Source organism: Lates calcarifer, linkage group LG19 (assembly GCF_001640805.2).
Source record: "Lates calcarifer isolate ASB-BC8 linkage group LG19, TLL_Latcal_v3, whole genome shotgun sequence".
Lineage (NCBI taxonomy): Eukaryota > Metazoa > Chordata > Actinopteri > Centropomidae > Lates > Lates calcarifer.
In genome coordinates this window covers 10,688,749-10,702,043 of record NC_066851.1, presented here as the reverse complement: position 1 = coordinate 10,702,043, position 13,295 = coordinate 10,688,749, and the positions used below count along the sequence as shown (strand labels likewise).

The following is a 13,295-nucleotide window of genomic DNA, read 5'->3' as shown; positions in this document are numbered from 1 at the left end:
GAGAAAATTACAAATCATCATTTTAACAAAGCTAAACAATCCATAAAAAAGTATTTGTCTGTAATGTCCCCATGCTACTGAAGTCACACAGCTCTGTAAGGCTTAAATAAATCAAGAGTTTCACAAAAAAAAAAAAAAAAAAAAAAAAAAAATCCTCTGGTACGAGAGGCTTTTCCTGTATCTTCAAAACAATGTTGGGATTATGTTTCAGTTTGAACAGTTGTATTTAGGTGTCGTCACTAGGGGGCAGTGTTTATCTGCAATTCATCGCGAGAGTAAACAGACGGGGCTAATTGATGTCAGGTGCTTCTTCTGGTTGTGTGGATTAAACAGAGTTGCAAAGCAGAATATCACAAGAAGAATTCAGTATAATTAGAGCGTCTGTATTAGAGGTAAGACGGAAACATTGCTTTTAAAGACAAAAAGTGCTTTTTTTGTTAGCGTATTATGACATGCTGACCTGGGCTGTACCGACTTCTTGGACCAAATATAAGGCCACTTATCGCGCTAGTATGCAGACTGCCCCTGTTTTATTCTAAACTGCTTGAAATATTAGCATTGTTATTTTTCTCTAGAGTTGGGATACATTTATGGAAAGAATAAATAATGGTGACCTGTGAGACTGAAGCCCAACTTCCACAGAGAAGGTAAATGTCAGTCATGTAAAACAAAACACAACAACAAATCAAGCTTTTGTTCACAAACCCTCGTATTTAACGACTGATGGAAATTTGTATTTTTTATTTAGATTTTCTACCCTACTCACTTCATCATTTGGCTCTAAAATGCCGTCTCCCTACCAAAAATGTTCATATTTCTTAACATTGCCTTCAATATCCTTATGTGTAGTTACAGCTCAGTGGTTCTATTGAGTTGATAAAGATGTTAATGTAGATGAATGTTATTTAGGATTTTTAGCATGATATTCCAAAGAAGAATTAAAGTGATAACTGTAAAATATCCTTCTAAAACATTTAGCATAAATTTATAAAGTATATTTTATAATTTTAGGTTTTGTTTTGTCATTACAGAAAATAAACTGATGAACTGTACAGTATATGTGCAGAGCTGCTTGGGTCAGTGCTGCATGGGATTTGACTGCAGAGACCACTGTAAGTGTCTGTAACATGTTCAATTTCTCTAAATAGTAATATCAAATCTCCTTTGATGCTAGAGATGTAATGATAATGATTTTTTTTTTTTAAATCCTTGTATGTAAATTATGCTGCTGTATTTATGTGTGACTCAAACCAAATCATTATTTCAGATTCTCAGTAGCCAGTATAGAGGATATTTGCAGTTTTCATTTATCTCATAATTAATATATTTACACATCTGCTTGTTGTCATCTATGCTGTAATAATAAAATTTATGGAGCGTTTAGATACTCAAGTCAAATGACACTCAAGTGCCTGACATTTGGTGCAGATGTGTCTCAATGACATCTGAATTTTCAGAGTAACTTTCAGTTTTTCCAGTTTCAGTATTTCATTTTTTTCCTCTGAGCTCTCCAGTTTCCTGTCTGTGTTTACAAATTACCCACCAAACAAACCAACACACACAGTATTTCTTTCAATCCTCCTAAGGCCTTGTCTAATTGTAAATGCGCCTTACATCTAAAGAGGGCCTCACTATAAAAATCTGAAGTGGGTTTAGGCACAAATGGGATTAATTCCCAAAGAATGTCCTTTGCTCTTCCTCCCATAATTTCATTTGCAGGGTCCACAGGATGAATAGCCAAGCAGGCAGTGATGTGGAACTGGAGGACAGGCCTTGCGGGGCCTGTGCTGCTACACCGCAGCCTTCAGGTTATGTTACCTTGATAATGTCACAGCTGCAGGAACCACACCGCCCACCGTACAGGACACAGGAAATCCAATTATCTGCCTTCTAATGTGTGGGAATTTTACGCTCTCATTTCTTAGACTTTGGCTCCAGCTCTGCCTGAGGGCAAACCTACCTGAGCAAGATTCCTGGGATTGTTATTTATTTATTTACCAGGAAAATTGTCCACTGGCTTTTCGACTGAAATCAATATTAGAACAAAGTTGTAGTGGAACCCAAAAGAAAACTACTTGATTAAGATTTTAAAACCAGTTTATTTAACTTAAATGACATCCTTTTTGTGCCTGTAGTGTAATTTTTTGTACATACAATAACTTGGCTCCACATACAACACACAGTTGCACACAGAAAGGCAAAGAGGAGCAACCCTGATTCATCCTGGAGTCAGCCAGGTCTTTGTGGCGGCTGTATATGGGAGCAGGTCCCCCACCTGCCTGGACCCCCGACTGTTTTTTGATTTAATTAAAAGGAAGAGGGTGCATCAATTTCAGCCGCGTGGCGGGGAGATGACAGTACACAAATTGAAAGTAAGCATCTCTGTGGAGCGGGGAGGGGGCCGGTCCATCATTAACATGGAAGACAATTCTGTGTGCAATGTAACAAGATTAGAAACATTATTATCATTCCACCGCTAGACATAAAGCCCTGCCACAGAAAAAAAAAAAAAAAAAAAAAACAATCTCATGAATGCTCTTTACTCAGGACAGGCTTGAAAAAACAGAAAGCACAGCACGGTCGTCATGATATTGAGCTGAATCACATACTTGCATAGGAAAGTGTTTTTATACTGTCTGAGAAAATATGTAGCCCATCCCTTAGGGAGGTTTCATATTTTCTGATACTTTACCCCACACAGCAGTGATTATGTATCTCATAAGTGATTATATATCCACCACCCACCCACCTCCTTCACCCCTCTCTGCTGAATCTCCCGCACAGATCCAGTGCTTCGGTGATAGGGTTTGTTTTCGGGCCGATCCAAAGGAATGTGAATGGGCTCCGAGGCTGCAGGAGGAGCCCTATTAATGAACAGTAAAGACAGATGAGTCTCTCTCATGCCAAGCAGGTTGCCTCAATTGGATTAGTGAAGCTGAGACTGGGATGGATAGCCGTCTATGTGCCAAGTGGCCATTAGTTCGGCCAATATGCCAATATGACTGTACACAAAACAGGCTCAGGATTCCCCTCAGTGATCTCAACACTGAAAGTAGAGTCAGCAGCTGTGGATTTCTGAAGCATTAAAACTGTTCAGACATATTAATGAGTGATAAACATCTATTAGCTGTGTATATGAGGGTTAAACAATAGATTTTTTGGCTGAAGTTACCTGAGCTAGTTTCCCGTACTGCTTTTATTGTAATGCAAGTATCAGTATGCCATCTGTCAATGGCTGTCACACTGTACTTTATGAATGGAAAGCTGCCCATTCCTGGCATGTATCTGTAGTTTCCGAGGCTGATGTCATGTTCTCCGCAAGGCGTTGACGGGCACTGTAGATGTCAGTGGACACCAGGGGCCCTTCTCCAACCAACTATACAAATGGGCATGAGTGTGAAGAGCTGGGGAAATGTTATCAATCACCCTGCATCCCAGCGGAGGAGCTGCTGGCGTTTGTGTGGAGAGTCCCACTCATACTGATCCATATAAAAGGCTGTGTGATGTATTAGAGCAGATGAGCAGGGGCCGGCTCTGACACATGACTGACAGCTCATTTGACAGCCCCAGGAAAGTGTGCAGGGAAGTTTCAATCTAATCTAATGTGGCTGAAGGAATGAAATTGTGGTGTGAGATTATGTTTTCATGTTATATCCCCTCTAGGACAACACAGGCTGAATGGGATGAATATGATGTGGACGACCTCACGGTCTGGAAGGTACCTATGGAGCCAGACGCCACAGTCAACTCCCAGTCGAGACCTGTTGACCCGCGACTCTCCCCTCAATCCACTTCAGTCCAGTGAATCAGGTTTCTGGAGAAAAAAACAAGAAACTAAAACCAGGCTCAAAGCCATATCTGTGGGTAAACAAAAACATTTTTGTGTCATGCATTATCAATCAGCCTGTCTCATGGGGCTTTCCAAACAGGTAATCTGTGTCATTCAATCGCTCCACCGCAGGAGCTGGGTCCTCCTGAAACGGGATAGCCACAAAACAGACATTAATATTAAGTGCAAGGCAGATCAGCTTCTCTTTGGACTGCTCTCCTTTCTCCTTTTTTCATAAGAGCAGAATATCTGGGTAGGCCACCTGCATCTTGAAATCAATATTCCTTATCTTGTAGTGTAGGTTTACACTGATATTTGTAATTAAAAGATAGATTTTCATATAATAGATGTCATGTTTATGGACACAACATTAAATGAGCTAAAGCTGACTTATAAGAAAAATTTCCACATACCACACACAAAGGTCACAGAGGTCACAGAATATTTCTTAATTACGCCAGAAATGTAAAATTATTTTATCACAGAACTATTTAACGCCAGGAGACTCAAACCTCCCAATACATTGCTCCCACTATGATTAATCATAGAGGGCTAATTAGCCATTTTACAGCTATTGAAAAAAAGACACTCGACCCTTTTCATTATGCCCCATCTATTTCCTCACCATTATGGCCATTTCTCTTTTTTCCTCCTACTTTTGAAAGTTATTAGAAACTTCTGCTGCACTGAGGAATAAAGCATCAACTTTCCATATCAGACGCGCCAGGCTTTCTTCCCCTCCGTCCACGTTTTATTCGTAGAATGAGGTCAGCAGTTGGCCCGCAAGCGTTGAGTGTCAGCTGCTGTTTTTCCATTGAAACAGACCATACTCGGGTGTTTAGTCCTCTGACAGGCCTGACGTTGGCCTCCCTAGCAGCCCAGTGACCACAGAACCTGATCCCTCACAATCAAGTGGCTGCGTCTGCCCAGTCTAAACTCACCTTTCCGAAATATGTCACACGCATGCAGAAACACGCACACCTCCTTCTAATGCTTCCTGTAGCATGCCTCTCATCTCTCCTCTCTCTGTTTCCACACTTCAGCCTTTCTGTGTGATGGCGTCCATATTTCCCTGCTAATTCTGCGGAAGCCCCGGGAACGTTCGTATTTTCTAAGTGATCATTAAAATTTATGGCAAGCTGACTTCATCCAGCTTGCTAGGCCGCACTGGCATAAGTCATAATTATGTGATGACACTGTAAGACAGTGCGTCCACGCTGGCCCTCTTGTCCAGGCCAGTTAAATGATATAATTAGCCCAGTAAGAGGTGAAGGCTCCAGATTGGATAAGTTATTAAATGTTTGGATGAACCTGAGCTCCATTTCCCTAACTATCGCTGTCATCCCCCCACTCCTGCTCCCTCCTTCCTTCCTCCATTAGCCCATTAGCAGTTATGTGATACTATATGCTGATGGGGCAGTGGACAGAGAAAGTGGGTAAATTAAGCCTGACCACTGGTTGTGTTATGGACTGCTCTTATTAGGTGCCATTGAAGGACACTGCAAGACTCAAGCAAACGGCTCATCAGCGAGGGACATGTGACCACCACAGACCTGATGGTACGGAAATGTGAGCTCAGCTGAGTTTGTAAACTTGAAAAATGTCACTCTGACCTTTGTTATGATCTGAGGCAGCACATTATGCTGATTGCATTCACTAAGAACTCACACATGTACTGTAACTCACTCTTTTCACCTCATGAAACTATGGAAAACGACTGTCACTGCACGACAAACACAGGTCAGACGGGCAAACATTTCAAATTTAACCCATCAGATTGCTCAATTTGTCCCCAGTTAAGCTGTAATGGAAGGCAGTGCACCGGGGTTGACAGCGTGCCTACCGCTGGGCCCTTGAGCCTCAGCGTGTGCGTCACTGCGTGCGAGTGTGTGTGTGTGTGTGTGTGTGTGTGTGTGTGTCGCGCTCCACCAGAGGGTCTCCCCGAGCGTAACTGTGTGTTATTCACACTGACGAGTTCCACTGTTCACTGTCACCTCTCATTGCGAGGGGAAACAAGCCTGTGGAGAGAGCTGTGGCCAGGGGAGGGTGGAGGACAGAGGATAGACTATACGGAGACCCCCCCCCCCCGGTAGTACAACCACAGCCCAAGAACCAGTTTCTCCTCCAAGGAGAGCCGAGCTCCCATCGGCCTCCTGGTTGAATATCAGTCCACTCATTGTCGAACAGAGCGATGCAGGAAGAAGCGGGTGTTTAGATGCAGCACGCTTAGAAGTCTGGTTTCCTGACACATTCTTCCAGACATTAGAGGGAGGCCCAGCGATGTGTGTGGCCATGTTCGGGGAGGGGTGGGTGTGATGGTGTTTGATTTGTTGTGAAGACTCGAGCAGCAGGACTCAGCAGAGTCCAGGTTGGCGCAGCAGGCCCGCCGAGAGTGACACTTCCTCTCTCTGTCTGATCCTGCAGTGAGCCTTGACAGCAGGGACCTGGTGCTGAGCCGCGTACCCCGTTCATCATCACCAGAACCAACCACCCACCGTGGGCAGTGAGGAGGAGGAGGAGGAGGAGGGAGGGGTACTCGGTTATCTGTGTCACCCCCCCACCCCACCCCCGTCATCCTCCTCCTCCCCCTCCCCCTCATCCCGCTCCGTCTTTGGCCCCTCTCCAGAGAGGCCAAAAAGCCGGTCTCTCTCGGCTCCCTGATTGTTTTTGTTCCTGCGAGCAGACAAATAGAGTTTGGCCTCTTACAAAAGAAAATGCCGGAGCTCATCTGATCTTACTGCCCTAAGGAGTGGCCTGGCCTGAAGGGCTAGTGATTGGAAAATTACAGTGCTGCTCCAGCCATATTGTCAGGGAGTCTCAGCCAGACTCTTTTCTGCTTGTGTGAAAGGCCATCAGCTGAATGGCCAATCGTGCACTTTTAGAACGCATCCATCAATACTGTGGAGTGATTGGCTGTTGTCAGACCTAATTTAGATCTGGATCATTTGTGAGGAAATCCTAATTTCGGTAACTTCTGTTCTGTGCCTCTAATGGCTGTATATGTGAGTACAGAGCAAATTGTGCTGCTAGATGACACCTTTGAATTTGAAATTATGCCAGTTACTGTTCAGCTTTTTTATTTCGAAAAATCAAAACCTACATTAGACACGCTCACATGACACATGCTCAGTGGACTGGTCAGCAGATTCAGTGTGAGACAGCAGTCAGACAAAGATTTGGTCTTTGAGAGAAAATACCTGTTGCGGCTGCAGAGTGATGTTGAAGCTGCCCATCCCTGCCACACAAGTGGCTCTCTGATAAGTGATTACAACTGGGGAGAAAAGGAGGAGTAAAACAAGGGCCTTGTCAGCACAGACCCTCCAGATTTGAGGTCAATTTCGCCCCCTGATTGCACGTATTTTTGTGTGTGATGTGTGTGTGTGTGTGTGTGTGTCTGTCCCTGGGGGAGGGAGAGACAGAGCGAGAGAGTTTACTGTTGCCTCATTGAAGCCATCATCATCACCTAAGGAGCAGAGCCTGAAGCCTGAGTTGCCTCCCTGCCTGTCAGTTTCATCCTTTTGTTTTTCCCTCCACCTCTCTCTCTTTTATCCCTCTGTGCCTCTCCCCTCTTTTCTTTCTTTCCTTCCCCTCATCCCCTATCTCTGCTCCTCTTCCACCCTTTGGCCCTGGCCCTCTGCCTGCTCTTTCGCTCACCCCCCATGTTCGCAAATCACTTCTTCCCGTGTCAGCAGGTAAATTGTTTTGTCCTCCCATTCCCTGCTTTCATTACCTTGTGTAAATTAAGCGATATGTCGTCCACCGGTGCGCGCCAGAGCACTCACCGCGCCAACGCCAAAATCATGAGATTTGGCATAATAAATGAAGACAAACTGGCAGTAGCAGTGCTCCTCTCCGCGCGGGCTCGCCTTCATTATTCGCTTAACTTGCCGGAGAAAATGACTTAACCCTGACCTGAGTATTACGTCCCATATTCACTCCAGATAAAAGCCTTTTTACAGCGCACAACAATTTATATTCCAGCAAAGAGGCTGCTTTTCTCTGTCAGTTTTCCAATCTCAGCTCCTGAACACACGTCATTAAACTTGTCTTGCCTTCCTGTATTTGTCCATCAGTCCTTCTTTTTACATAAAATCTGGCAGCATTATTCTGGGATTTGATGGCACCCACTCATTTTTTCCCCTCGGAATGTTTGATTGGAAGAAATATAGCCGGGCCGGGGCTATCTCCTCTCTTCGGGGGAATCATGCACTTGATGAAATAGTGTTCCCCCAGCAAGAATAATAAAAACAGACTTGTACATTACAGGGGGCTCTCAATCTGCCAGCTGGGCTGAGCTGAGCGAAAAAACCCACCCTGCCTCCTGACAGATTTTTATAGTTATCCCAGCAGACAAATGGAAACGGGTGACCAGGCTGGGGAAGGCCACTGTGAGGCTGACAGTGGGCTGCAGAGCTGGACAATAGCATGAGGTGTGGTGTGAACATTAAAGGGTGGATGCTGTTACCACCAGAGATGTTCTTACTTGTTGTTCACAGAGAAACCTCTTAGAAATTGTTGCTACTGGTAAAACACAACATGTACACAGATATAATCAAACAAAAAACATGTCATTCAGACACTCTGTATAGTTAGGTTTGTGTACGTGAACCTTCTGACTCTCACTGTGGTGACAGAGTGGAAAGTTAAAGTCCCGTATCACACTGTGGTCTAGCTCCATTGAGAATGAACTGTAGAAGATGAAAAGGGTGATTGCAACTGTCCTCAGGGTGATAGGTGTTCACTTTCCAATTTGGAAGTGTCAGCATTACTATAATATCAAGCTCACTTGAATGTAAAAGGTCACAGACACTTTGCATAAAGTCTTTCTTTCGCTGTTACTGGAGCAGAGCCTGTGGTGAGTTAGTTAGTTTTGGTTCTTCAGTTTCTCCTATAGCATAAGATGGATGTTGTTCTTGCTTGACTTGAGCGTGAATGGAGAATTAGTTCTGGAAAGTTTATTTATGTGGCACTAGGGCTGCAACATCAGATTGTTGTCATTGTAGTCAATCTGCTGATTGTTTTCGTGATTAAGCGGTTTGTTGTTTGATCTGCAAAATGTCAGGAAATAGTGAAAAATACCTAAAAGCCCAAAAGCATGTCTTCAAATGTTGACCAACAGGCCCAACCCAAAGATATTTCGTTTACAGCAGCAACTCATCACGTTTAAAAGGCTAGAGCCTGTGAAATATCTGCATTTTAACCTGAATGTATGTTCTATTGATCATCATTACAACTCCAAATAGCACTTAAAAACATAAAACACAGTTCTAGATGAAACACTAAGCAAAAAAATACAGCAAAATTAAAAAAGTGAATTCAAATCATGTTTTATGTTTTATTCTTCTTCACGTGAAAGCTTCAATTTCATATCTGAATGCATTAAGTCTCTTTAAGAGTGTGAACATGTCAGCACATTGCATTATGACAATAGCTGTTTTTCATGTGAGACTATCATTTCTGCTGAAAACAGACAGTTACTGTGGAAAATGAACATTAGAAAGGTCATATTTACACCACAGAAGAAATGCTTGCAAACAAACACTTTGTTTTAAATGCAGAGTAACTTTAGCATTTATGGTCTGAAACAGAGAATCAAAATAGAAAAACAAAGTCGCTTACTCCTCTTGTGTATCCTGTAGAGTTTAATTAAGCCCAATCCTCATACATTATAAATGTGAAACTTCATGAAACCATGCACGTAAGCAGCAGTTTAGTACTGAAATAAAGAGATAAAAATTCTTTGGTTTAAATAGAGGTTCAAAAGTTCCACTGTGGATTGTACCTTCAGATTTAGCCTTCTGGGAAGATAATCAGCCATAAATGGTGCTCGTTTCCACCTAACAGGCCCTGATTAATCAGCCAAGCTAAGCAGGCTAATCAATCTACCTCTAGTGTTTTCCATGCGGGGCCTGGAGAGCTACGTGTAGTCTGCGTCTTCCTCCTCCTCCGCCTCCTCTGTTCAGCAGTAGTGGAGAGCATGAATACAAAATGTACTCGTTTGTAATTTTTGTAAGTGGTGAGGCATTTAAGAATGTTTTCTGTGCACTGTGAATACTGCTCATGTGTCTCTGCATTTGAGTGTTATTTAATTGTTCTCATTGATATTTCATTACATTAACAGACCTCTAAAAACATAACAAATAATTCATGAAATGAAATCTTTTTCTAAAAATGATTAATGGGTAGTTTTTTTATTTTTTGGAAGGGGGGGGGGGGGGGGTGTTACATTTTGCTTTTATTTTGTAGTTTGACAGTAGAAACAGGCTGGAAAAGTAAGGACAGAGCAAAAGGTAAAGCATAAAAGCTGGATTTGAACAGGGGACTTTTTAGTTATGGTAGGGCTCAAATGAGTCATTACAAAATTTGGTGACATCAGATCTGATTCGGGCCTTATCTTATGGTTAGAACAAATTTGCAGCTTTATGTGGGGGACCTCCCTCATACAGATTTGTAAAATCTAGTAGGTAGTAGGTTTTTGTTAAGTCATGTTTTATACTATTAACTGACATATTGCCATACATTTGTGAGTAACTCCTTATACTACACTGCACAAGTTGGTTGAAAGGATAAAAAACATTTTAGTTATCTGCTTGTAGTTTTGTGCTGCTAAAATGGTTTGGACAGGTCCTGTTTCATCCATGAAAATGAAAATAAACGCTGGACCTGATACATAATGCAATAATCCCTCTTTTGGCTGGAGGACATTTTGACATGTCTCTGTAGGAAAAGCACTTTTCCTACTCTGCCTTTTGATTAGAAGGAAAAGCACAAGTGTGATTGATAACGCTAATGATTGCTACATTCCTTTTACTGCAGATTTCAGTGCCAGGAGCCTGATACTGGGCAGGAGGGCTCACTGGCGTTGCTCACTGAGACATTCAAATGGAAAAGAACTGTCATTAATGCTATTACTTCCACTTTTTCTGCCGTGACACGTCAAAATGTAAAAGGTCTGTACAACATCACAAACTAGGGTTTTAAAATAATTACCACCTTTTTGTCTCAGCAGAACATTCATACAGGCTTTAGGAAGAGAGTAGGAAAGAAGAGGAAGGAACCACTGCATTTGCCACGGTATGCACAATGTGTTTATTCATACATGTGCCTGAAGAATCAGTTGCACATATTGCACAACCTGAGCTGTTTGTTTTTTACAGCATGCAGATACCAAAAGAGGAAATAAAGGATCATCTAACCAGGCTCAGTGTCAACCCACCACCTGTTCAATTGACATGTCAAATGCACCTTTGTGGAGCGGATTGATGTGGCTACCTGTGGCAGTGATGCATCTGAAACAATGTACAGAAGGGTCTCCAGGTACGCAGAACAACAAACAAACCCCACTTACTGTTTGATTTGCTTGACATCAAAACAATGCTCCTAAGGTTTATGGGCCAGCCTTCCAGATAATTTTGTTAATGGCTTATGCCACCTGGGGACAGAAAACTGGGGTCCTTGAATCCTAATGAGAAACCTCAGGGTAGGCTTTTTGACAGTCAGCAGGTATGGCTGTGGTTTTAATGGTTATGGTTAAACTGGGACACACTTATACTGGTGAGTGGTTGGTAATCGATCGAGAAAGTAGCCAGTACTCAGCTGTGGAAAGTAACTAAGTACATTTACTCAAGTATTGTACTCAGGCACAAATTTGAGGCACTTGTACTTGAGTATTTCAATTTTCTATACTACATTTTTTTCTTCACTACATTTAACACTGCTATAGTTAATAGTTATTTTACAAATTAGAATTTTTCATAGAAAACGTCATTATCCAAATATTGACCATATTCCAAGAGAAGATTTACTCCAGTTTAACTAGTTGCAATATTAAAATGTTAATGTAAATCAATAACAATCAATAATTATAACATATGACAATTAAATTGAAATGGATCTGCAGGAATCAGGTATGGTATGTTGCAGAGGTCAAGATAAGATATGATAATCGTTTATTAGTCCCATGCATTAGTACATGCTTGAATTTCAAGAATTCAAGCATGTAATCTCATCATGTTATGAGTGTCTTCTACTAATATACTGATTTAATGCTGACTTTCAAATTCATAGCAAATGTGCTCATAAAAAAAAACAAAGTAATAATTTAAAATGCAAAGAACCCTGGTATACAGTTGTTTGAGATGGACAGGTTTACTCTGTCCAGGGACTCCTCTGCTTTAAAAGGACTGGGGAAAGAATGATACAAACATAGGAAAAAAAAAAACTCGAGAATCCAACTCATTTTTTACTGTATGAAAGTTTCACAAGGTCGTTTGGAGAGTCATGTTAACACAATACGTGAATACAGATTTGTTTCCTTGTTCTACAAGTCACGGAGCACCGAGTCTTTAAGCGATCATTATTACCATACAAATAGACAGATCTATTTAACAACCCCCTTTTTATCGCATAACACTTATTCTTTAGTGTTGCTCCCTGAAAGGCACTGAAATGCGTCTCCCCCTTCTTTTTTTTTCTTTTTTTTTGCAGGGAAATCGTCTCCGGGTTGATAAAGGCTCAGAGCAATAGAAGAAGCAAGGCTGACATCTTCTTAAGAGATGATAGGAGAGCCAAATCAAATAGGATGGAGCAGTCACTCTTTTCACAGATAGGTAGCTCATTTCTTGTGGCTGAGAGTTTGCATCCCTAGTGGCGCTCTGCCTGGGAAAGATAGCTCACTTGGACTCCATTCATTATTTCATTCCCTGCCTCCTCTTCTCCTCCTCTTTTTTTCTCTTTTTTCTTTTTTTTTTCTTTAATGAGTTGCCTATTTTTCTCAAGTGTTGATGGGGATCTTGGAATTTAGATTTGGAGACAAAATGTTTAATCACAGGCGTTTTTCATTTGTGGAGAAGAGGCAAAAATCAATTATTTCTATTAGACAATGCTGATTGGAAATGAATGGAAGTGGTAGCATTTTGAAACAAAGGCTCCATGGAGGCAAAGATAAGTGTCAGTCTGCCCCCCCCGAGGTATGATATGTGGTTTGGCTTAATAAGCAGTTTGCAAACATTTGCCATTAAATCCATGCCAAGAGTTTTACCATGCTGATACAAAGACAACCAGATAATTAATGATAACAGTACTCATAAGGCAGGAATTGTTAAAAAAAAAAAAAGAAAAAGAAAAAAAAGAAGATGTAAATATGGTGACAGAATGATGAATCTTGTAAACCCTGAAGATGTTTTACACAATGAAGGTCTGTGCTGGATGTCACACTGTTAAATATATTATCATTTAAACATGCTTTTTGGCTCATGTCATTAGATATAGAGGGTTTTCTCTGCAATATAACTTCCTAGTAAGTTGCAGGAACTTTTCCTATACGCTATATTTACCGACCGACTTAATCAATCAAGCACAAGCTCCATACGATATTCAGCCTGGAACTTCCTGAAGAGCACTTTGCTATCATATCCCTCACATTCTTTCCAAATCCCTTAGAAAATTATTTATAAAAATTAACTTC

At 41.6% G+C, this 13,295-nt stretch overlaps 1 long non-coding RNA gene across 1 annotated transcript; it reads left to right on the top strand.

The window, feature by feature from the left end:
• The first annotated feature begins 302 nt into the window (after positions 1–302).
• Positions 303–11,165, top strand: LOC108892508 (uncharacterized). The gene is made up of 5 exons (XR_007815190.1): positions 303–392; positions 1,032–1,112; positions 3,664–3,864; positions 10,839–10,903; positions 10,987–11,165. It is a non-coding gene; the product is annotated as an uncharacterized LOC108892508 (long non-coding RNA).
• Positions 11,166–13,295: the final 2,130 nt, after the last annotated feature.